Source organism: Myotis yumanensis, unplaced genomic scaffold, assembly GCF_028538775.1.
Source record: "Myotis yumanensis isolate MYYU_CA2020_CCGP unplaced genomic scaffold, mMyoYum1.0.hap1 SCAF_18, whole genome shotgun sequence".
Taxonomy (NCBI): domain Eukaryota; kingdom Metazoa; phylum Chordata; class Mammalia; order Chiroptera; family Vespertilionidae; genus Myotis; species Myotis yumanensis.
In genome coordinates, this window is record NW_027223769.1 from 25,702,605 (window position 1) to 25,727,596 (window position 24,992).

General features: G+C 41.2%; 1 long non-coding RNA gene across 1 annotated transcript in view; it reads right to left on the bottom strand.

Moving 5' to 3' along the window:
• Nucleotides 1-4,222: 4,222 nt before the first annotated feature.
• The window catches only part of LOC138997094 (uncharacterized), a 77,110-nt gene continuing 56,340 nt past the window's right edge, over nt 4,223-24,992 (bottom strand). The window contains exon 3 of the long non-coding RNA XR_011468896.1: nt 4,223-4,306. This is a non-coding gene — a long non-coding RNA (uncharacterized lncRNA). The remainder of the gene's footprint in view (nt 4,307-24,992) is intronic.

Genomic DNA, 24,992 nt, shown 5'->3' on the forward strand with positions numbered 1-24,992 from the left:
ACAAATGCTTGGAAACATAGTCACAAAATATAAAAGATGACTATTTTTGAGAGGTGAGTATTAAAATTCTGCTTTCTTCTTTGTAGTTTACTGTTCTTAATTTTATAAAGTTAACATGTACATTTTTTTTTTGTAAAAATAAGAGTCATTCTACACAAGAAAAAATATATAGGCTTCTAACATTTTGTTGTGAGTATGTTTGTGATTTTCGAAAATAGAAAAGGAAAATAGATGCTGAAAGATGCTTAGAGGCCAGAAGGGAAACTTGAGGCATAAAGAAAGGGGAAGAAAATTATAATGGAAGCATCACATCATCTTTTTTTAAAAAAATATTTTTGCCTATGGTTTCAAATGAAAGTAGCTGTCATTTAGCTTTACTACATTGTTTATTCTATTTTCTTTAGAAGATCTAGCCTCTTAGGAAGCTGATGATCCCCTTCTCTTAATGGTACCAGGTCCCTAATTCTGGCTCTCTCAGATATTTTAATCCTCAAAGTTTTATGAGCATGTCAGAGGAGGACTCACCAATGACTGCATACATTTGCAGATTAACAGCCTCTGCCATTAGCAAATTGAAAATTCTTTCTCCTATCCCTCTTATAATAGGAGTCTCTTTCTCTTAATAGTACTTGATTCCAATTTGTGCATCTTGCTTATTAATGCATTCTATAAAGCGTTTCTATTTTTCTTGGCTACTTCAACCTTCTGTTGAGTTTCATGGGTATTAAATGGAACAGCTTATCTGAGAGAACAAAGCAAAGACTCGCCCTTCAACTAATGGAAACACTGATCCTTAATACAGAAGCCAGACATTGGTAGCCAACAACACATGTCAGAGTCTCGTGAGGTCAGAGTAGATACCTGGATGATAATATTGCCACAGTGGGTGAGATGAGACCAGGAGAGAGTCCACAGCTCCTAACTTATGGATCTGACATGGGGATCCTCCAGAATGTGACCCAAACTTTCAATATAAACATTTTAGATCCACCAGGGATATACTAGACCTTGCTAGGTAAGAGACTAATCAGAACCATCACAAAATACTTTAGACCAGAGGGCCAGCTAGTTGTCAAGAACCCCTACTATGCAATTCCTTTAGATTACTTGTTACTTGAATTGAGTTAGTTTTGCACCAAGTAATAAAAAGTGCCCCCAACTCAATATTTTGCAAAATCTGTGGGTTCTTTTATGTCCACGGCATCTAGTCACTGCATTCAATAGCCTGTTAATAATAAGCAGCATGCCCATATCTAATTACAAAACGAATATATAGAGGCATTCTTATTCAAGGAAGCACCACTATTTTTGCTGTTAATGAACAATTAAAATAGTTGGCAGAATAAGCCAAATGCAGTCTGGATATTTTAAGCATTTTCTATATAAATTATAAAATGACAATTAAACACTAATCTATATCTTATATGGAAGAACTTTTTATATTGTAGGAGAGAATGTTTCATATGACAAATCCAACACCTTCATTTTGAAAGTCCAACTATCTGCTTGAAAAACATCAAAGCTTTCATTTAAGTTGCCATGGGGCAGACAGAGCTATGTGCAATTTCAGAAGCATTTGGAGAGATGGGGTATGCACACTGTATTTAACTTTCAAAACACGGTGAGTAGAATAAGCTCAACACTACACAAAGGGCTCAGGCTGCCTGGGATAAACACATGGGATTCAGGGTTGGTGTCAGTGGTAGTAAAAGGAAACTGAAGATTACAAAATTCAGTCACATTTCAAAATTTTCTGCTACAATAATTCACTTTATGTAGAATTAATGTGTCTGATTGAACGTTTGTGCTGTAATTTACTTATAATTAACATTTTATGGTGAACAGATTTCACCATCTCCTTCATGCTGTGAACTCTAAGCCATAGGTCAAAAATAGAGATGAAACAGAGAAGAACAAAATATTCTCACTGAAATATTAATGAGATTTTAATTTACTGCTTTAAAAACACATCTTTCATCATTGTATATAAAAATCACCATTTTGTTCTAATTGTTTAATCACATTAAAAATATAATGAACTCTTCTTGTTGGCAGAAGGACACTAAAAAGTCTAAGGCACACAGGAAATTCCAGTTAAGTAGAACATGTTTCCAACTTCTGGTGCTGGAAATATTGTCATATGAAGAGGCAGCAGTTGAATCCAACATATCTAAGAATCTATCCTCAATTAACCATTTTTTGCTGCCCATCACAGTACTGAGCCCTATCAAAATTCTTGACCTATAGAATCCACGAGCAAAATCAAATCATTGTCTTACATAATTGCATTTTGGGATGGTTTGTAAGACAACAATAGAAACCTGGAACATCCTACGAGACTATAATATGCTACCATGCCTTTGCTATTATCTCAGATATCTGTTCCTTTTATTATAGAGAGAAAAGTCCTTATTCAACCAGAATATTTTTTAAAGATGACATGAAGACTGGAGGTTCTTTGAAGCAAACTCAGCAGACTTAATAAAACTAGTAGGAGTTTTGAACCTGATAGCAATCCCAAGGGAATAAATACCGCATGAGGATTTCATGTATGTTATTTGAATTCCTGAAAACAGTAATGGGACCATTAGACCTAACAAATTCAGCAGTTTCTCCAAAAATTTTACTCAGGTTAGTTACCAATTACTCTTTCTCTTCACGCTCACAGCCAAATTTCTCAAAAGAGAAATTTACACATTTCTCAATTCCTTCACTTCCTATTCATTCCTCATCCCACTCAAAGCTTCACAATTACTGTTTCCTTTCCCAAGGAATGTCACTCCCTCCACCAAAAGTGGGGGCTGTGCCTGGAAAGTGACTGCAAACACATGAGAAAAGATATATCCGGTTTGCATAAGTAACATCCTATCGTTTCAGCCACAAATCTTCTATAATGTTATGCAAATATTCAAGACTTTTCTATCATTTATGATAACAATGTTGGAGAAGATAGGATATTAAAGCATAAGGCAGTTAAAAAAAAAACTGCTATAGAAAACTAACCTGGGCCTTGATTTATCTTTGCCAAGGTCAGACCAAATGATAATTAGATCTTTTATGCCCAGAACATGTCCCTTATTTTTTTTTAATGATTTTCAAATGGTTGCTTATCATTACAAATTCCGACCTGACTGTCTTTTTTAAACCATTATGCATTGTTTGGTGTCCATCCCAGATGAGGCAGCTCATAAAATTAGAGCATGGCCTCGTGACAGGAAACAAGATCCACACGGCCTGGCTTTTGTGTCAGCTAACATTCGCTTTGGGGACAAAGGTGAGTGCGTTCGTCCCCAAAAATGGCACCTCTGATCCGAGAAGCCCAAACACTTCCCAGAAAACTTGGCAATTGTACTCTTAGGGGAGAATTTCTCAGGAGAATGGAAAAGATAATTCTTCCAATTCATTCACGCATCAAAGGAACGTGCAAAGCAGTGGGTAGAAAATACAGACCCAGGTGGCTACATAAGTGCACACATATGACGTTTCTACGTAGTGGTTCTTCCCGCTCCATATTTGTTTTTGTTGCCTAAATCAACTCAACCACCTTCCATGGAAAGAAAGGTGACTCTAAAGAGAGACCTTGGACGTCCATGAAGAAGCCAGTATAACCTGACAATTCAACGAAGACATTTCATTCCCTTTACTTTGTAACAAGCTCCAACCCATTCAAAGGACTTATTAGAATTTCAAATGAAAAACTGAATACTATGAGCATTGTAAATCAGCTGTAAACAGCTTTTAAAACTGTGTTAGGAGAAAATACACATGTAATTTTCTTCTTTTTTTTTTTAATATTGCATTTCCCCCCTTCCAACGTTTGCTGGTTAAGAAGCAGGCACCAACTCTGTTTGGTCTGGGGAGACGTGAGGGGACTCAGTTGGAGAAATCCTTTGGCCTGGGTTGGCAGGGGCTCCCAGTATTTCTCCCCTTGTAGCACATGCTCTACTACCCAGGTGGTAGGAGCTCCTTCATGAAGCACTGACAGTGCACTGCTTCATTTTCTTTCTTCATGTTTCTTAGAAACTGAAGTAAGAGCATCACTTACCTGGACAAAACTGCTAGTCAGACTCCTCCAGCCCAGGAAACCGTACTGCTGTCTTCCGATAGTCCGGACAAGACCGGGGTGCTGGAGGCGCTCTCCCTCTTATGGGGGAAGCGAGAGGCAACGTTCTTTCCAAGTCAGGAGCCTTTTGCCTCTTTTGCTAGGATGTCCCACCGCCTTCCATATGTTCACTTCCCTGAGAACAGGGCAGGGTTATGACACAGGGACACTTTATACTTGTTCCTCGTTTTCCTTTTCAAGTCCCTAAAAAGAAAAGGGGGAAAAAAGAGTTTGCTCAATTTTTCAAGTTCTTAAAGTAGCTGGAGACTAAAATTAATTTCCAAATTGAAGCGATTTCTTCCCTCCCTCCCTCTCTCTTTCCTTCCTTCCTTCCTCTTTTCCTCGTTCCCTCCCTCCCTCATTCCCTCCCTCCCTCCCTTCCTTCCATCTTTTGCAGCAAAGGAGAGTCCATGTGGTTCCACAGGCTACCTTCCATATGACACAAAGCGAAACGATAAAGACAAACCGAAGTGTCACAGGGGCTACATCCTTAGAAAACATACAAGACAACGGATCTCCTTGGAAAATGTTACTTTCTTGGCACAGAACACTTATCGCTAAAGACTGAAAATAGGACAACAAAGAGTGGGGCAAAAGTAGGTTTACAGTTGTTCGTATGGAAAATAATACAATAGTTACAGTAGTTAACAAATAATAATACAAGAATAAATTCTGTTTCACATACTCACAATTGTAAACCTACTTTTGCCCCACTCCGTGTTCTGACAGAAAAGACCACAGCTAGTTATGGTGGAAAGCAGGTTCTACTAAAAAAGTCACAACCTTTTATCTCTTCTATTCAGGTTCTAAAAGTAACTGCCTCGACATCAAAATGAAAATTACAACTTCAAAATGAATGAAGAGCTGCTCCAAGGCCTAGCAAGTGGGAGCCAGATGTCATTCCACCTTCTATCTGGATGGGAAGATTGACTCAAGCCGCTTTTGGTCATTTATTTATTTAACAAAGAATTACTTAGCATCAACTACTGAAAATCAAATGCATACACTTTTTAGAAATATTTTTTAATTGATTTCAGAGAGGAAGGGAGAGGGAGAGAGAGAGAGAAACCTCAATGATGAGAGAGAATTACTGATTGACTGCCTCCTGCATGCCCCCATTGGGGAGTGAGCCCACAACTGGGCATGTGTTCATAGGTTGATGCCCAACCACTGAGCCAGTTGGCCTGGCTCAAATGCATACACTTTAAGTAGTGATATTTCTCTGCCTACCTCCCCTTTAAGTGAGGAGCCGGGGGAGGTCACTGGGATTAGGGAGAGGGAGGTGACTTAAGGTGACAAAGATTGTGGGGTCACTGAATACATTTAGCCTCTGTTTTTTAAATTAAACTGTAATTACCTTTCAGGCAAAAGTGCTTGAATGGTCACTCAGAAGGTTGCCCGTAAGTTCCCTTCAGCATGGTGAAGGGTCCTGGGCTCTAGGATCAGACAGACTAGAGAGGAAGGGACTCCAGGATTGCTTTAGGTTAGAGATGGAGGAGGGACTACCACAGATGGAGGGGGCTGAACCTCCTGCTTCTGAGCTGACTGGAAGACCCACAACTCTTCCCTGCACCTTCTCTCTACAACTAATACAGTAGGGTTTTTATTGAAGACACTGGCACTTTTCTCCCATGGGGTAGCAGCTCCCTTAAAACCAGCTTGGTGGGTCAGAGGTAATGAGAAATGCCAGTGGGAGTGGAAATCCTGAGCTCAGGGATAGAGACAATGAGGCCTGGCCTTTCCTTTCAGGGAACGTTCCCCCACCAGCGGCGGCCCTGCAGCACCTGGCTTTGATTGCATTGTGGGAGCTGGAAAGTTTCCTTCCATGGAGATCTGCTACTTATTAGCAGAATGACCTTGGGCGAGCTACTTAACCTCTCTGAACCGCATTCAGTCACCTATAAAATGAGAGAGTAATACCTGCTTCATGGTGATGTCTACACGAGATAAAGCAGGGGAAGTTCTTAGCACACAGCCTAGCGCAGAGGAGAGGAGTCAGGCGGGCTGTACTTTCCCTCCATCCCGGCTCCTCCTGGGAAGACTGTGACACCAGCTAAAGAAGGGGGCATGAAGCTCAGTGGTTTAAAAGGTTTTCCTGTTACTTTCTATGGGCTTCCCAGAAAAGCGCCTGTGTCATCACAACCCCGTGGCTATTCTGGTGATCACGGTCGCTGTTCGCTTTTCTGTCCCCTCTTTAGCCAACTAAAAAATTCTGTCTGTCCTTAAAGAAATCTCTCTCTTCCTCTTTCTGAATCCCCTTTCTTTCGTTATTTCTCCTTTTTTATTTTTCTCTTTTCCTTTTAGATATATACGTTTTTCAGCCCCGCAGTGGTTACCTGCTATCTAAGAAATCCAAGGAGAATTCTTTGACCTGAGCTTCAAGCTTCTCCTCTGACTCTTGGTTTTAGCCTTAAGTCACCTCCCTCTCCCTAATTCCAGTGACCTCCCCCTACTCCTCACCCGCAATCTTTATCTCATTTTTGTACGCTTTTGTTATGTTATTTTTCCCTCTTTGTTAAAGACGATTTAAATGATTTCCTATAGCGTGCTCTGTAAACTCTCTTTTCCCTGCTTTAAACAATTAAGGAACCAACATAATTGAAACGTGTCAATAAAGCTTTATATTAGTAGCAACGGAAACCTGCCTACAATGACAAGGAGAATAAATATCCCAGTCTACACTGTTCTAACTGATTTGCTTATTAGGAAGCTCATTTGCCTAATTACTGCAGCTAATAAAACAAACTCATCCATGGGCGTTAGTAACATTTACACTCTATCACACTCATGTACCTGTTGATGGGTACCAGTAAGCTAGGAGAAATGAAAGGATGAACACGCATTTAAGATATATCAAGTTAATTCCCCCAAACAAGATCAGAAAAACCACAAAAAGTTAATTTTATTTTAAATGTGGAAAAGCTTGTGGAGTCTCTGAATACATTGAGCCTCTGTTGTTGTTTTTTTTTAATTAAACTGTTTTTTTGAGATAAACATCAATTCACATGCAGTTGAAAAAATAATATGGAGAGAATGCATGAACCCTTTACCTAGTTTCCTCCGATGATACCATCATCTAAAACTACGGTGCATGACATTATATCAACCAGGATATTGACAACAATATAGTCAAGATACACATTCCCATCACCACAAGGAACTCTCCTGCTGCCCTTTTTATAGCCACGCCCACTTTCCTCCCATCCCCACTCTCTACTTCATCCTTGGAAACTACTAATCTATCCTCTTTTTCTATAAGTCTGTGAATTCAAGAATGCTATGTAAATAAAATCATAAAGTCTGTTATATTTTGGAATTGGCTTTTTTCACTCAGCATAATTCCCTGGTGATTGGTTCTGGCTATTCTTTTTTATTGCTGGGTAGAACCTCATGGTATGGATGTACCACAGCTGTTTAACCATTTACTCACTGAGGGACATCTGACTTATTCCCAGTTTTTTGCTATTATAAATAAAGTTGTTATAGACAATCATGTAGAGGTTGTCTGTATGACATAAGTTTTCATTTCTCTGGAATACATGTTCCGAAGTACAACCAAACTCTTTTCTAGAGCAGTTGTATCATTTTATATTGCTACCAGCAATGTATGAGTGATTGGATTTCTCTGCATCCTTGCCAGCATTTAGTATTGTCACTAGTTTTTATTTTACCCAATCTCATGGGTGTGTGATGATATCTCATTATGGTTTTAACTTGTATTTCCCAAATTGCTAATGATATGGAACATCTATCCATGTACTCACTCGCCATGTGCATATCATATATGGTAAATGTGTCTTCGTGTCATTTGCCCATTTTCTACTTGAATTGTTTGCTTTTCTTACTGTTGAGTTTTAAGAGTTCTTATATTGTCTAGAAACTTAGTCCTTTGTTGGATATGTGCTTTGCAATTTTTTTCTCCAAGTCTGTAACTTGTCTTTTAGTTCTCCTAAAAAGACCTTTCACAGAGCAAGAATTTTTAATTTTGTTGAACCAATTTATTAAGTATTCCTTATATGGCTTGGGCTTTGAGATCAAGTCTACAAAATCTTTGCATAGCCCTAGATTCTGAAAGTTTTCTCCTATTTTTTCCTAAAAGTTTTATGATTTATATTTAACTCTGAGGTCTACTTTGAGTTAATTTTTGTAAATGGTGTGAATTTAGATTGAAGTACATTTCTGTTTGTCCGTGGATATCCAATTGTACCAGCAACATTTGAAGCAAGGCTATCTTTCCTCCATTGAATTGCTTTTATATCTTTGTCAAAAATCATTTGGACATATTTTGTGTGGGTCTATTTCTGGTTCTCTATTCTTCTCCATTGATCTGTGTGACAATACCACACAGCATTGATTCCTGTAGCCATATAAGAAGTCTTTAAAATTGGGCAGATTGATTTCCCCCCACTGTACTCTTCTTTTTCAAAAACAATTTTAGCTATTCTAGTTCCTTTGAATTTCCATGTAAATTTTTAAATATTCTAGCCTATATTTATAAAAAAATCTTGCTGGGATTTCTATAGGAATTACATTGACTCTATATTTCTAAGGAGAATTGACATCTTTACTGTGTTGAGTTTTAAAAACTATGAACATAGTTATTTCTCTCCATTTGTTTAGATCTTCTTTGATTTCTCTCATTGGCATTTTGTAGTTTTCAACATACACATGCTATATCTACAGATTTACACCTAAGCATTCATTTTATAGCTAGTATAAGTGGAAGTTATTTTTAATTTTGATTTCCATGTATTTATTGCTAATATATAGAAATACAATTGATTTTTGCATGTTTAGCTTGTGTTCAGTTTTTATCATGAATGTTTATTGAATTTTGTCATTGTTTCCTCTTTATCATGGGATTATTCTTCTTTAGCCCTTTTATATGGTGGATGACATTGTTTGATTTCTGAATATTTAACCAACTTTGCACTCCTTATACTTAACCCTGCTTGGTCATAGTATATAATTCTTTTTACATATTTCTGAATTGTATTCACTAACAATTTGTTTAAATTTTTTGCTTCTGTGTTCATGAGGGATACTGGCCTGTAGTTTTCCCAGAACTGTCTTAGTCTGGTCTTGGTATCAGGGTAATAGTAACTTCATAATACAAACTGGGAAGGGTTTCCTCTTTTTCTTCCTCCTGGGTGAAACTGTGTAGAATTGGTGGTAATTCATTAAATATTTGATAGAATTCTCCAGTGAAACCATTGGGCCAGGAACTTTTCTGTTTCTCCAAATCTCCTTCCAGCTCTTACTTCCCCACCTCCTTCCATATCTGCGCAAGGCCAGTCGCCTATAGTAAATTCCTTATTCCATACCATGGCTAGTGTCTGCTTCCCTGTGAATCCTGACTGATATCTTAAATCATTTGCAATTAAGCTGATATAATAATCGTAGTTAATACTGACTGAGCACTTAAAACATGTCGAGTACCTGCCATGCACTTCCCTGTGTTATTTCCTGTAAGCAACCCCGTAAGGAAGGCTATCTTGTCACCCCAATTATGCAGAAAAGGAAACGGAAGTACCAAGAAGTTAAGGATTCTGTAAACAGACCCACAGTCAGGATCAGAGGCAGGATGGGAAGCAAACTCTCAGCCGTCTGCTCTACTGAAGTTCTTCCTCTCATTTCGCTCTCAGACATCTAGTCTCTGTTTCAGAAGACCAGGGCAGACAGCGCCGAGAGAAAGCAGATACTTGAGTCTGAGTTGCATCCCTAGCTTCCAGTATAGCCTGTGCTTTTCTTTTCTTTTTTAAAATCCTCACCTGAGGATATTTTTTCCCTTTGATTTTTAGAGAGAGTGGAAGGGAGGGGGAAGAGGGAGAGAGAAACATTGATGTGAGAGAGACACATCCATTGGTTGCCTCCCGCACTCACCCTGATGAGGCCGAGGATTGAGCCTGCAACCGAGGTTCATGCCCTTGACTGGAAGCAAAACCACAGCCCTTCAATGCAAGGGCCAGCACTCTAGTCACCAAGCCAAACCGGCAAGGGCTGTGCTTTTCTTTGTTTGCTTTCTCTTCACACCTGCCTCTTTTCCTTGTTTTGTTTTATTTTTTTTGTTGTTGTTTTTTCTTTTCTCTGCCAATGAGGATTCGTACTGTGGACTTCTCCATCTAAATGCCCCCTCACCTCCATATCACCTTTTACTAGTATCGAGTTGGAAAGTAAGCAATACCAACTGATGTGTCTCCTTCCAGATGTGTTGGCCCCTATGTAAGTAAAACACAGACAGAAGGACAGGGACAAGCACAGGTTGGGGCAGGCGGCAGGCTGGATGTTGCAGCATCCTAAACAGAAGGCATGTCCCTTAGAGCAAGAGCAAATGGGGACATGTCAGGGCCAGTAAATATAAACCTTAAAAAACAGGAGAAAATCGTGCAGTTACTCTGAGAAATCACCTCTTCTGTTCAGGTTTTCGTTTGCTCAGTTTGGGGTGAATCTAGTTATTTACTAAAATGTCTGCCATGCCTTAAGAAACAGTATGAATGCATTGAAATAAACAATACTTTGGATGCAGAAATGAACATTTAAGCAGATGCAGCTCAGATTCATTCCATTTTGTGTGTGTGTGTGTGTGTGTGTGTGTGTGTGTGTATTTTTTCTTTTCCCTGAGTGCCTTTGCTTGGTAAAAGCCATCAAATATCAGTGGGAATTATTACTAATTTTTTGAACAGCCCTGGAGAATTAATGAGAGAGAGAGTAAGAGAAAAGAAATAAGAGAAAGAGAGAGAAAGAGAGAGAGAGGTTAAGCTCAAAGGCAGAGAGAGCGAAATGGACCAGATTATACAAAATTAAAAAGCAAATACGAGCAGACAATTTGTGCCGAGTGATTGCAAGCAATTACAGTCCGGCTTTTCTAGAGGAAGATGGGGGGAGGGGGTTATTTCAGCTTAAAAGGAGACTTTATTCATTCCTGATCAGCATCTCCTACTATTCTCTCTTTTATTCTTGGATATCAATTTTTTTTAAAAAATCAGCTTTCAGATGTTCCATGTCCACCCCTGCGAATCCACCCCTGGGCAGACAGTGAGAATTTAAGCTTCCAATCGATTCTTTCTATAGCCCTGAAAACCAATTTGTTCATAAAGAATAAAATAAGAAGGGGGAGGGGGAGTACAACAAGAGCATGTGTTTCTTTTGGAGGAGGGCTTCAATTTTACTATAATTGTCTAAAGACGGAGCTGCTTTGATCTGAAGAATTATTATTGTGCCTCAAATGCCGGCTGCTAATGTCACAGCTGTGCTGAGGCTCAGTCACACCAAGAGGTTAGGGACCAACTCAGTCCCTGACCTCGCTCCCTCTCTCCTTATCTTTCCTTTGTCCTCTGGAAAAGTTTGCTTTCCTGGCATGTCCCTCGACCATCACCGACAGTCACTATCTGTTGGTTTAACTCAGCTTCCCTAGAAGGCGGGCACATAATGGCAGGGACATACTGGGAGATGCGGAGGTTGGGCCGGAGTGGGGGCCCTCACCTTCAAAGGGAGAGGCAGGGCTGGCCTGGCTACCAGATCAGGGGACCCAGCTGCCCTTGGCCTCTGAGCCCGGGCAAGTGCAGTGCAGAGAGGGCTCCAGTGCCTGTGAGAAACACAGACCCACTCACCGCATTTCTCCATTTCTCTGATTTCAATTCTCTGAGTTAATAGTTATTTTCCCTTTCTCCAGCTTATGCTGCGCCAAAGCAAAGGGCAGCTCAAGAAGCAGAATTAAACCATTTTCTCTCAGAAGAAAAAGGGCTAAAAACGATATTAGGGTCTGAGAGCTGAGCCATCTTCAACTTTGGTGTTTTCCTTCCTGTGGCAAAGGGACAGAGCCAGAAGGCCTCTTCTTCCACGTCACTCCCCTGATGGGCTGGGCAGGAGGGGCTTAGGACTGCAGGAACTGCCCTGGCCACCCCCATCTCACTCCTTCTCCTCTCAGAAGCTCCCTTGACTGTTTCTGCCAGGCACCTGAGGTTTCAATGGAAGCTGGAACCCTGCTGGGGTCCTTCTCCTCTGTTCCTTCTCTGGCTCCTGCTGCCTATAGCATCCTCCAGCCTCCCTAGCTTGGCATTCAAGGCTGTATAGATAAGCTGTCCACATACCTCACTACAGCCACTACCTTGCTCAGCCCTGCCACCCCAGGTGACAAACCTACCCCTGTTCCCAAATACTCTGGTGGGTTCTCGCCTCTGGACCTTTGCTATGCCTTTTCCAGGCCTGGAGAACAACCTCTCCCTTCTCCAGCCCTGTTCTCCTTTTTAATTTTGGCCTGGCCTATGTGGCTCAGTGGTTGAACAACGACCTATGAACCAGGAGGTCATGGTTTTGGCTCCACTTCTAGCCCAAAGCACAGATGAGATAAATAAGAAAATTACTCCAAATGCTCTGTGAAACAAGGTTTCTGGGACAGAGCAACCTCCATGGCCTGGACTGTAGTCTGCGGCCATGACCATCAGGAGAGGGCAGACTGGAGGACAGACCCAAGTCCTGTCTGCCAAGCCAGGGTTTTCTAGACTGAAGGAATGCACCGAGCCCTTTAGAAGAAAAGGTAGTAAAACACAAGCATGTTCATGAACCCTGAAGATCCCCATTTGAAACACACTGCTTTGAGAAACAAACCCAGAAATATGAAAATATAAACGTAATTGTAGCTCTACAAAGCTTTACGCCCAAATTCCTCCCCCTTCCAAAAAAATCATTCTTTCTAGCCTGAGCATCCCTGGTTTAAAAAATACCTCCAGAACACTTTTATCAGCTGTGCCAGTTACTTCACTTCCCTGTGCCACTGTTGTCCTCACTTGTAAAAGGAAGAGAAACAAAAGTGCCCACCTTCACATGTTACTGGAGGGGTAAAATGAGGAACTGCGCACGCACACGAAGTGCTTAGGTGTTTCCTGGCACACTGTCAGTTCTCCACCACCAGAGCATTTATCACACAAATTCGTCTAGGCACTGTCTCGTTACTAGAAGACTCAGAGAGCGAATACTGAATTCTCCATTCCCTCCTCTGTTCCAGGAAGTCTGATATTCTGGGGTTTCCAGGGGGGTGGAAAGGGGAATGCTCAGGGGACTGAGGCTTTGGTGAGGCCTGAGTTGCAACCACAGGAAGCACTAAGGCAGGAAGCAAGGAGCAAATCACGACCTTTGAACTGCTGTTCTAGGTGACAAGAGTAGGACCTGACAGGTACAGAACAACTGGCCAGATGCCTTACGGATGGGACAAAGAAGGGCAGGCTTCACTGCAGAGCGTCTGAGGAGGATGTAGGTGAAGAGGATGAAGAACAAGGAATGGCTGCTGAGGAATGACCGTTATACGTCAGTAAGCCATGAGAGTAAATGGCAGGAGTCAGGCTAGGGGAAGACCTACGGGGGTTCAAAGAGATCTAGAGAACAATATTAGAGCAAATGTAAGAGGAAGAATGAGGAAGCATGAACTCTCCAGAGGACTTCTCTGTCTGACTTTGTAGCCACTTTCACTAACTGCCCAGTACTTTCAGGTGCTGGAAGGAGCCAGAGAAACCCTATGCAGATCTCTAAGGCCATAATTCTCCTTTTGTACATGGAAATGGGCTTGAACAGAAACAGAGAAGTTGTAAGTAAAAATAAACAACATTTAGGTAGTGGGGAAGTGTTCAAGGGGAAATGATGCTTGCAATGTACTTAGAAATACGATTTTAAAAAGGTGGATTGATGGATGGGTAGAGGGATGAATAGATGGGCAGACTGATAAAGCAAGTGTATTCCAATGTTAACAGCTGAATGTAGGTGGTGAGTGTTCATTGTAAACCTTTTTCTTTCAACTTTCCCATGTGTTTGCAAATTTTCATAATAAAAAATTGAAACAAACATTAGGTACAGTAGCCAAGGTAATCAACACATGTCCTTATGGGCCCAAGACAAGTTGTCCCAAAAGGGCAGTTGGCAGCATGATGAAAGAGTAGATTTTCATCAACTCCCCCACCTTGCCTTTCAGCCCCTCCAGTGCTGTCTGCACTTCTTCCAGAGCTGGACAACAACCTGCTCAGAATGTTGCTTGTAAAGTTTAAGCTATGAGCCTGTTCTGTATTTTATCAGATCGCTCCTGATGAGTGATACAAGTCTTTAAAATCTTCAGAAGTGGAATGTGGAACGTTAGGTGGTACTTCAGTTGAGATTAGGTTCGACTGCAAGTGTCAGACAGGCCAAAACGATTGTGACTTCAACAAATGGAAGTTCCTTTCATTATCACATAAAGTCCACCCGAAGTGGCCCAAGACATGGCACTTCAAGCATCTCAAGAATGCTAGCTAGTCCTTTCCAACACACTGTTCCAATAGCCCTAAGGGATGGTCCCCCTCTTCATGGCCCAAGATGGCTGCACCTATAGCCCAAGCAGCAGGATGATGGAAGGAAGAGAGAAGAAGGGGCACAACAGCACACACAAGCTGTCTCTTAAGAATGGTTCCTGGAAAGTGACTGGCAAGCCTAGTCACATGCAAAGGAGACTGGGAAATGTACGCCTTATTCTCAGCAGCAAAGTGACCAGCAGAGAAATTACATTACAATGAAAGAAGGGAGAGAGGACTTGGGGGTGGGGACAACTAACAGTCTCTCTCAAAGATAGGGAGAATGTCACAATCCACAGTTTCTACATACTCTGCCTTCCTATGGGATTGGCTCTGACCATATCCATTGGACCTCCATGACAATGGTATCCTTTCTGGCCTGATCACATAGTAAGGGGCAGAAGGAAATATGAAGCTGTGTGTTAAGTATTTTAGAATTTAATACACAAAGTGTATGGTGGGTATTAGCACCATCATGTTAGAGATAAGAAATAGAGGCTTCCCTAAATGCAAAAGACTAATGAGGTCCTCATCTTTAGAGGCCTCTGTTAGAGTACATAAGAATGGAGACCAAGGCTCCCTACTCTCTCCCACCACCCAGTCCCTCTACCTCCATCAAATAACCAAAACCATGAAAATCACAGAGACAGCCCATGAGCAGAGGAATGTGAGACAGGTGATGTCACCTAGAGGTGAAAACAAGCAACAAAAGCCAGGAGTGACCTTCAGGAAGGTGGCAGAAGAATACTGGGCCACAAAAGTTCAGGCAAGAATTCTTGGGTGGTTGGGGGCTCTAGGGAGGATGGACATGGGCATGGAGAGGGGTAGGTATGATTGTCAAAGGGAGGTATCCAGGTTGGTGTAAGTCACCTGTATGCATACGGTGGTCTCTGATTTACTCCAAGGATTATGAGTTCTCAAAGGAATTTAAGTCAATCTAGTGTCACTGTCTTGATCAGAGGTTCTCAAATTTGACTGCCCACTGAAATCACTTGGGGCTTTTGAAAACATGCCAGTGCCTAGTCCCCGTCTCCAAGATTCTGATTTTATCAGTCTGGGGTGAGGCCTAGGCATTGATATTTCTCCAACCTCCTGAAAAGACTCTAATGTGGAGCAAAGTTGGAGAATCGCTATAATCTAGAGTAGTGTCCCACAAACTTTCATGTGTATTTCCATCACACTAGGATTATGTAAAAATGCAGACCTACTCAACAGGTCAGGAGTGGGGCCTGAGACTCTTCATTTTACTAAGTTCACAGCTGATGCTGATGCTGCCCATCTTTGGGGCATACAACTTGGAGCAGCAAATTTGACTCCTGCATTTCTCCTACAGATAATGTGCACTTTAGCTTTCTTCATGGGGGCTTTGATGCACTGTCTACTTTTGCAAGGCTGTCTGGAGGCCAGAGGTTTGCACCTATAATAAGACCCTCGCCAACAGGGCAACAGGGCTGCTCCGTGCTGCCTGGTCTATATCTGCCTTCACATTTAGCTTGTTGTCTGCTAACCTGATGATCTAGAATGGCCCATGTTGTACACAGCAGAGAGCAGGCTGCTGGTGCTCAATACAGCTCTTAACATTAAACATTAATGCTTAGTGTTAATGAATGACCAACTACTAATACCAATAATGATATTGAGAAAACAGTGATAGACCTACATGGTACAATCCCCTCACTCCCCCTTCCCACCAGATTATAGTTCTAAATGAGCTTCCAGAATCAGTTTTGATAGGTACAATGTCATACACATTCACTTAATCGGACAGCTCTATGGAGTGAAACTCCACTTTCAGTGCATGTACTTTCAGTTTGGCACGCTGAAAATTAAATGAGAAGGTGTCATTAGCATGGAAATTGTGAGTTTAATTCCCTACACAGGTGCTGAAAACCTGAGATTGTTTATCCATTTCTCATCATAGCTACATGTTTCCTATGGGATCCAGGAATTTCTTAGAATTCAGTCTTCTGCCCATTTATTTTTTGGATGAACATCTACTTGTAGCTTCAAATTTTACCCTCAAAGACATGAAAAAAAACATATATATATATATATATATTCAGAAGCCAAAGAAGCTAACATGAGCTCATCACTAAGGAGAACGTGATTCCACAGTGTGGTTTGTGATTGCTAAGGACGGTATTCAGGGCTGATACAGGGCATGGAATTTGTGTGTGCAGTTGCCTTAAATAGTTCTCCTTAGAGGAAGCAATGTAGCACTTAATGTCTAATGACATCTATTAAGGAATTCATTAAAGAAAAACTGATAACGAGATATGTTATCATAGTCAACAATTAACTGTGCCATGTAGGAATCTTGATTGCTCTCAGGATCGCTACAGGCACTGCTTGCTTTTGGAGCTGCTCTTACAAAGTGGCCAGTGTAGCACAGGTGTGTCTTTCTGAGGGCCTATTTTGACCACTAGGCAACCTACAAGTCCAATCACAGTCAAAGAGATGGGCAAAGGTAGGATATTCTTACACTACATTTGTTACATGTGGGCAAGAGAGATCTCCACTTCATGACTCTCTCTTTCTCTGTTTCATTTGTCTTCAGGTCTACCTTTGACTGCAGGTACAACTGACTTGGGAGATGGTGGGAAAGGGAGATCTCTGGGGACCCTATATAGGTTCTGATACCCTTGGGGACTATGTTGGAAGGAACTATAGGAGAGGCCTTTTTCCAGCAACCTCCCTTGTTTATGAGCTCCCATAAGGGAGTCCCATAATGACTCAAATGTCTCTGCTCCTCTGGGTGAGGAAAGGCAGAGTTAAGAAACTGCCTGAATCTTTGTGATTAGTCTTAAGCTGGGAGAGACCCTGAAGCAACCTGAGACACCGGAGAGCATCTAAGATTTTAAGCATGGGAGCTAGCCTGCTTCATGGTGATAAATCACCTACCCACCTTCTGGTTCTGGCACTGTGATGCCCAACTGGTCCAGCGGCCTGAGCATTTCAGAGCCTCCTCTTGCCTCTCCATACACTTATGTCTGAGGATGGGTCAGACATTCACCTGTATAAACATTCCATTCCTCCTAGTGGTCTTTTGATTTTGACTTAAAGACTGAATGTTAGAGCTGAAGAGGTTTAAACCACCTTTTTACCCAATTTTCTCGTTTCACAGATGAGAAAACAGCCAACTGGAAAGAGGATTATCCACAGCCAACTGGAACAGGAGCCCAGGTTTTATGACTCCTAGTTCAGGAATCTATTTAGAAAATCTCTAAAAACTGGCTAATCTAAAGACTCAAAGAAGTAGCTCCCGGTTATCTTGCCTCTGGTGGCATAATGTGAAGTCACACTTATCTGGCTTGCACAAGGCTATCATCTATATACTGTGGATTCTGATGGAGATGCAAAACTTCCAGTCGGCTGCCAGAGTTCCACCATATCGAAAGGGCACACTTTCTACTTCTGCCAGCAATACTAAAAACAGCATACTGAGTTTTGGACACATCATAATTTCCTGAGTCAGGAGAATGTTTTAGAAGTGAGGGTTGTGCTGATTTTCCTATTTGTCCCTGCAGACACACCGCCATCCTCCACTCTTCTCCACCCAGCTCCGTGTCCCAGGAGACTGACCTCCACAGACTGCACCCTCCAGCTCACAGTTGGGTTTGACCAATGGGAAGGCCCAGAAGGAGGCCAGAGGTTAGGTGATTGGTTATTCCAGTCCCCTCCCTGCCTTACTATGGTTTTGGCAGTGGCTGCATCGCTTTACCTATGGCCACGGCTCCCTCACAGCCACAGGTCTCACCAGGGACCAGGAACACTGTTCCTACTCTTGCCATTTCAGTCCTCTGAGGTGCTTCATCATTCTTTGTCAGTTTCCTTTACCCTTTCACCTCTGCAAATAGCTCCATTATTAAACTCTCTTCATTAAATTAACACATTGAGCATGCTGTCTCTTCCCTGCCAGGACCCTGACTATCACAGGGCCATCCCAGTAGGTTGGGGCACTCCTCAGCTCTCTTGGGTACCCCTGGGTGGAACTGTATCTGATAACAATAGCCTACATTAGCTGACTTGGCTATGGGTCACTTGCATTTGAATGGGAGAAGGAAAGGGTAAAAATAAGATAGGACATAGAGCAGTGGTTCTCAACCTTCCTAATGCCGCAACCCTTTAATACAGTTCCTCATGTTGTGGTGACCCCCAACCATAAAATTATTTTCGTTGCTACTTCATAACTGTAATTTTGCTACTGTTATGAATCGTAATGTAAATATCTGATATGCAGGATGTATTTTCGTTGTTACAAATTGAACATAATTAAAGCATAGTGATTAATCACAAAAACAATATGTAATTATATATGTGTTTTCCGATGGTCTTAGGCGACCCCTGTGAAAGGGTCGTTCGACCCCCAAACGGGTCGTGACCCACAGGTTGAGAACCGCTGACATAGAGGGAAACGAATAGCAGTTGACAAACATCTGCCTGACACTTGAGATTCTCCTGGCCTGCTGTAAATCACACCACTCAAGTTCAGTGAGTCCACATAGAATCACAGGGTTCTACCTCTAGCCCTACCACTGATTTATTCCCTGGCATTGGTAGGTCCCTGCTTCCATCTCTCTAAATTGGTCAAATGATTCTGTTCCCTTGTATGCCTGTTGAATATAATATGTCCTTATCTGCAGTGTCCAAACTCTACCAACTCATGGTAAGCTGTCTTAAATGCTAAAACAAACACAAACTGTACTGGTTTTCCCATCTGTTTCTTTAACAAATGGGAGCTTAAGCCCATAGGAAAACGGCGTGGGTCAGGGAAACATCAAATGAACACTTCTGAATAAAAACAAATGTTTCTGAAGATCTCAAGCTATTTTAAACACAGCACTCCATTGGCCAGGCCCACCCATTCCAAGCCTGCACAAGATCCCGATGACAGCATTATTTGCTTGAATTGGATTTCTCTGCCCAGAAACAACACACGAGGAACCTGGAACAGGAAACAGCTACTGGGTCCTAAAAATCTTTCCAGGATACTGTCCGAGACCAGACAGGAATGAAACAACAGTTGGAAACCAAATGGAGGGAGCAAAAAAGAATCATTCTTGGAGATCTGCATTATTGCTCTCCTTTCGCTATTAAAATTATCAAGAGCAAAGAGCAGTGGCTTGCATTTTGACATATCACCCCTCCAGGGAGACAGCATTCCCAGGTGGGAAGAAAGGGATAGGGGGTGAGGAGGAGCGATGGCAAAGGCTTATTTCAACAGGAGAATCTGGCATCATCCCCCCTGATGCTCCGCTCTACATAGATGCTCCTCCCGAGTTCCGACAGGCCTGTTACATGCGTCTACTCTAGCTGACAGCTTCCTTGCCCACCTCTGGAACGAGGAACTATGCACGCCTTTGAGTTGTGCCCTATCCGTTCTGTGCCTCACCAGAAAGTGCTTGGTGCATAATAAGTGCTCAGCAAATGCTTCTTGGTTGATTGAGTTAATGAATTAAGGATTGGGTAACTGAGTAAGAGATGAGTCAGTGAATGGAAGAATCAATAATTGACAGTATTGTCTGTGTAGCCGACAAATTATTTATTTCAGAAAGGGGGACGGGTATTTGCCACCAGAGAAACCCTATATTATGATATTATGGGGCCACCCTCACAGGTGTACAACCTGGTGTACTTAGCTCTCCTGGGTACCTTGGGTGGAACTGTATTAGGTAACAACAGCCTACATTAGCTGACCTGATGTGGGATCTCTTGCATTGGAGTGGGGGGAAGGGCAAAATAAGGTAGGAGATATATGGGAAACCACAGCAGTTGGCAAAAATCAGCCTAACATTTGAGATTTTTCTGGTCAGTACCAGGGCCCCTGGCAGGGATTTCCTCTTGAGCAGTGTGCTGTGCTCCCCTGGGGCTCGCCATCGCCCCTCCTTTTGCCCTCCCCACTTCTCCCTGTGCTTCCATGGTTTGGGTTCCTATTCCTTCCTCTACTGACTCTGATCCATTTTGTATCTCTTCTTGATGAGTATTTCTTCAGTTGTTATTCCTATTATTGGGAGGCTACATAATTTATCAACCAACTGAGAACATTTTTGAGAGTAAATGGGAGTTCTAGGAATAATCAAAATTATGTAATTTAAAGTATTAACTTATTGACCAATACATTGACTTTACTTAGATTGGTGGAATTATAAAATCTTTTTCTTTAAAATCTATTTTCAAAATAAAATTATGTCCACCAAATAAATATATTTGTGTTTATTAAAGCAAATGAATTTATTCTTTTCAACCTATTATTCAAAAATTAAACAATACTATTAGCAGAATAATGGTGTTTAGCATATACTCATATATTTTAATGTTTTTTGTCATATTTATTTCTAATATTACTACATCATGGTATTTTCCTAAAGAATATTTTTAACATGGATTTATTTTTTAATCTTTTTGTTTCATAAAATTGCATATAATCTTCTTCAAGGTTCCATTTTTAAAGCTTTTTGAAGTATTGCATACTGAAAAGTACTAAAGTTGCATTTTACTGTTAATAAATTTGAAATTGTTGACACCCTCAATTGAATCTTCTCTGTAGATTATAATATTATCTTTAATTGAGAAAAATACTTTTTCTGAAGTTACTGAGATGCCTTGCAAGTATAAGGCACATTCTACCAGAGTATATTCCAATTCTCTCCTTTCCATATTAAAATGTGTAAATATTTTGGCCCAAATATCTTTTTTTATTGATTTCAGAGAGGGAGAGGGAGAAAGAGATAGAAACATGAATGATGAGAGAGAATCACTGATTAGCTGCCTCCTGTACGCCCCCGACTAAGGAATTGAACTGTGAACTCTTCGTTCATAGGTTGACACCCAACCACTGAGCAATACCAGCTGGGCTGGCCCAAATATTTTCTCAGATATTTTTTTTCTACGTCTCATGTACCTATCTTTCACAGATATTTTTTCAATGGAACATTCTTCATATAAACTGTCTCTATGGTTCCAAACCATAAGCCTTTCAGTTTAATTCTATCCGTAAGAATATAACTTTATACAATTAAAAATGGAAATGCCATCAAAAGAGTTGCCCAATAGATCAAGACATTCCAAAGAGAAATTATAATTTTGCAAGTGAAATTTTCTATGATTTTCTGGGCCCTCAACATTTAATTTGTACACTTTTTTCCCTTCCTGTTCTAGCGATATATTTCATTGTCTTTCTGTTTGCAAGCATTGTTTTCAACAACTGCAATTGTTTAAAAGCTTTAAAGTGAAGCTTTCTGAACATCCATTCTTTGGAGAATTAAGAGTGAGATTATCCAACTAATGGTAAATAAAATGCAACTCAAATGTACAGTTTTGCCTACAAAAGAAGTTCAATACATTGCAAAATATGTAGGTTGATTTACAAAGTAGTTCTTCAAAAATACAAAACCTTTGGTGGTGGGCCACAAAGAGAAAGTACATATTGTAAAGTATTTTTAAAATATTCAATGTCAACTTTATGAGAAAAATGCTGTGATTACTTTCACAGGATAAACAAAAATATTTATAAATTTAAACCACTACAACTTGTATGTCCATTGATCTAACATTGAAGCTTACTGGGAGGAAAGTATGAATCATATGAATACCAAAATAAATCCCAAGCCTATTTTTGCCTCAAAAGTTTCTTAATTTTGTAATAACATTGCTTCCACCAAAATTTGAATGTGTACTTCACCAAAATTTGAATGTCTATCATCACTACAACACTAATGATTTAATATTCAACGTTAAACTAAAAAGTTCATCTAGCCGAAACCGGTTTGGCTCAGTGGATGGAGCGTCGGCCTGCGGACTGAAGGGTCCCAGGTTCGATTCCGGTCAAGGGCATGTACCTGGGTTTCGGGCACATCCCCAGTAGGAGATGTGCAGGAGGCGGCTGATCGATGTTTCTCTCTCATTGATGTTTCTAACTCTCTATCTCTCTCCCTTCCTCTCTGTAAAAAATCAATAAAATATATTTTAAAATAAAAGTTCATCTAAGAAATAAATTTGACACTAGTATGGACAATAAGTTCAGATAGTTCACGTTCTTCAGAATGGACTTCCAGAAATTCTATTTTGCTTTCCTCAATTGGAAGTGATCATTAGACCCAATGTTAGAATTAACTGATTTTTTAATGTGTGAGGAACCTAATAACAGTAATAAAATCGATAGCCTTGAGCTATTTGCAGTTTTTCTTCTATTTAAAGTGTCAACATATTAACTGCAAACACTTGATATATTGCACATGGATAAGAAGACTTAGAATAAAAAAATGTGAAATTTAGGTAAAAAAAAGTCATTTGATATAAATGAAAAATCATAGTTTGCAGAGGATTCTGTAAACCCACCTTCTGCAGACTCATATGTGAATTCACCTTCCATAAGAGAGCCTTCTTAAAGTAACTACTGATTTTTTTAAATTAGATGATCATGTTTTGTTAGCAAATTTTGTCTTCTGTTTTTTTCATGTGGTCGTTTGCCAAAGTGGATGGTAAATATTTTGTGCAACGTACACCTTCATCAACTTTTGTAAGTAATGGAAACTCGGTAATTAATTTCTCATTAAGCATGCACTTTTGGTTTTGAGCTCATTGCTGCCAAAAGTGTTTATTTTGAAATAAAAATGTTACCAAATAATAAGTGTTGTGGATTTAAATGATAATAATTATTAAAACTGCTATTGCAAGAGCATCCTATGTCCTATAACAAGGCTGCTCAGGCTATTTCCTGTATGAGGCCAGGATTTTCCTCTACACCTACCCTAGAACTTTCCAGTTTGCCCAGACCCTGCCAGCAGGCACCAGAGGGCTTGCTGCACACTGGTCACGGCTCAGATAGTCAGCAGCCAATTCTCCCACCAACAGGGACCCAGAGGAGGTACTGAACCCCAGTGCTCCCAGCTAAGCACACTTTGCAGCATCAGCAAGCACCCTGCATCCTGCGCTCGAGAAGGGGGCATCAATGACCTGAGTCTGGAACAAACTGGAAAAGAGGGATGGGCCATCCCTGGTACTTTCCCACATGTTAACATGAGAACTCTGGTCACTGAACATGCATTTCCCAAACAGCTGGATGAAATCTTGGAAGGAATCAGTGAAACAAAATGGAGCTCCATGGACCCCTCCTGGCTTATTTCAATCCAACAATAATGACACTTTGTTAAAAAATAATAGAAAAGTATAATACAGGACAAATGTTAAACTACACAGGATACTAAGACAATCAACATAGCCAGGGCTCCCTTGGGCAAATTGGGATGTGCTGTCACCCTATGTTTTATTTTATTAATATAATTTTATTATTGATAGTATTACAGATTTCTCCCATTTCCCTCCCTTTATCCCCCTCCTCCCAGGCCCTACCCACCCCCACCTGCAGGTCTTTACTAACCTATTGCCTGTGAACCCTATGTTTTAGATAGAATTCTTGGGTTTTATTTTCCCTGCAGCAAATCTCCAAATTTCTTATCCTTTATTCTGCTAAATGTTTTTCTGTGCACCAATCTGTCCCATGGGATTTCTTAGCCCTTTCATAAGACAGAAAAGTGAGGTGCAAATATCTGATAGGGTGTGGATGCAAGACAAATACAAATCTCACCGAGATAATGGTCACAGACCACACTCTAGACCAGCGGTTCTCAACCTGTGGGTCGCGACCCCTTTGGCGGTCGAAGGACCCTTTCACAGGGGTCGCCTAAGACCATCCTGCATATCAGATATTTACATTACGATTCATAACAGTAGCAACATTACAGTTATGAAGTAGCAACGAAAATAATTTTATGGTTGGGTCACAACATGAGGAACTGTATTTAAAGGGCCAGAAGGTTGAGAACCACTGCTCTAGATAAATCCACACTCCCTCGTATGTTGTGCTGAAGCCTGCTCAGCACCTATACGGCACTCACACTACCCCTCCTCCTTACTAGTGAGACAAACTTTATTTCTGATTACTGCTAGGGATGCTGGCTCAAACAAATAAAAGGCTGCTGGGTTGCCGATGACTGGGAATCCTCCACAATTAGGAACTGCCAACCTCCAGACCCGCAACTGAATGCAGTTCCCAACTTACCCCAACGCCGCTTGGCCCAGTCCCCTCTTCCCCCTCCAGGCTCCTCTGTCTTCACTCTGCCCTTCGTGCCACAGTCTTGTCCATGTTCTCCAAACTCATCCCTCTCATCCTTGGTACACATGGTTCCCAGGCTTTCCCTGCCTCGACACCAGCCACGTTTCTCCTTCTGCTAGAGACAAGCTTAGTCGTCCCCTCCACCAGGAAGCTCCCCAGGAGCGCACTGGACACATCCTGTGCTTGCTCCCTCACACTCACATCTAAATCACCTGGTGACCTGCCTGCCTCCTGCAGCCTGTGGTCCCCCTTGAGGAAGGGGGTGGTGTGCTTTCCTCATCTCGTCATCATGTACCGCACCTGGTACAAAGCAGGCACAGGTGAAATGCCTGAAGGTTAAAGCTAACATGGGGAGTCTCCCAAAGGTCTTTGGAGGATACTTGCTTGGCCTGGAAAGGCAGAGGCTCCAAAATGGCAGTTACTCATTCTCCATGAATAGGCTTGGGTCCATTATCCTATTACG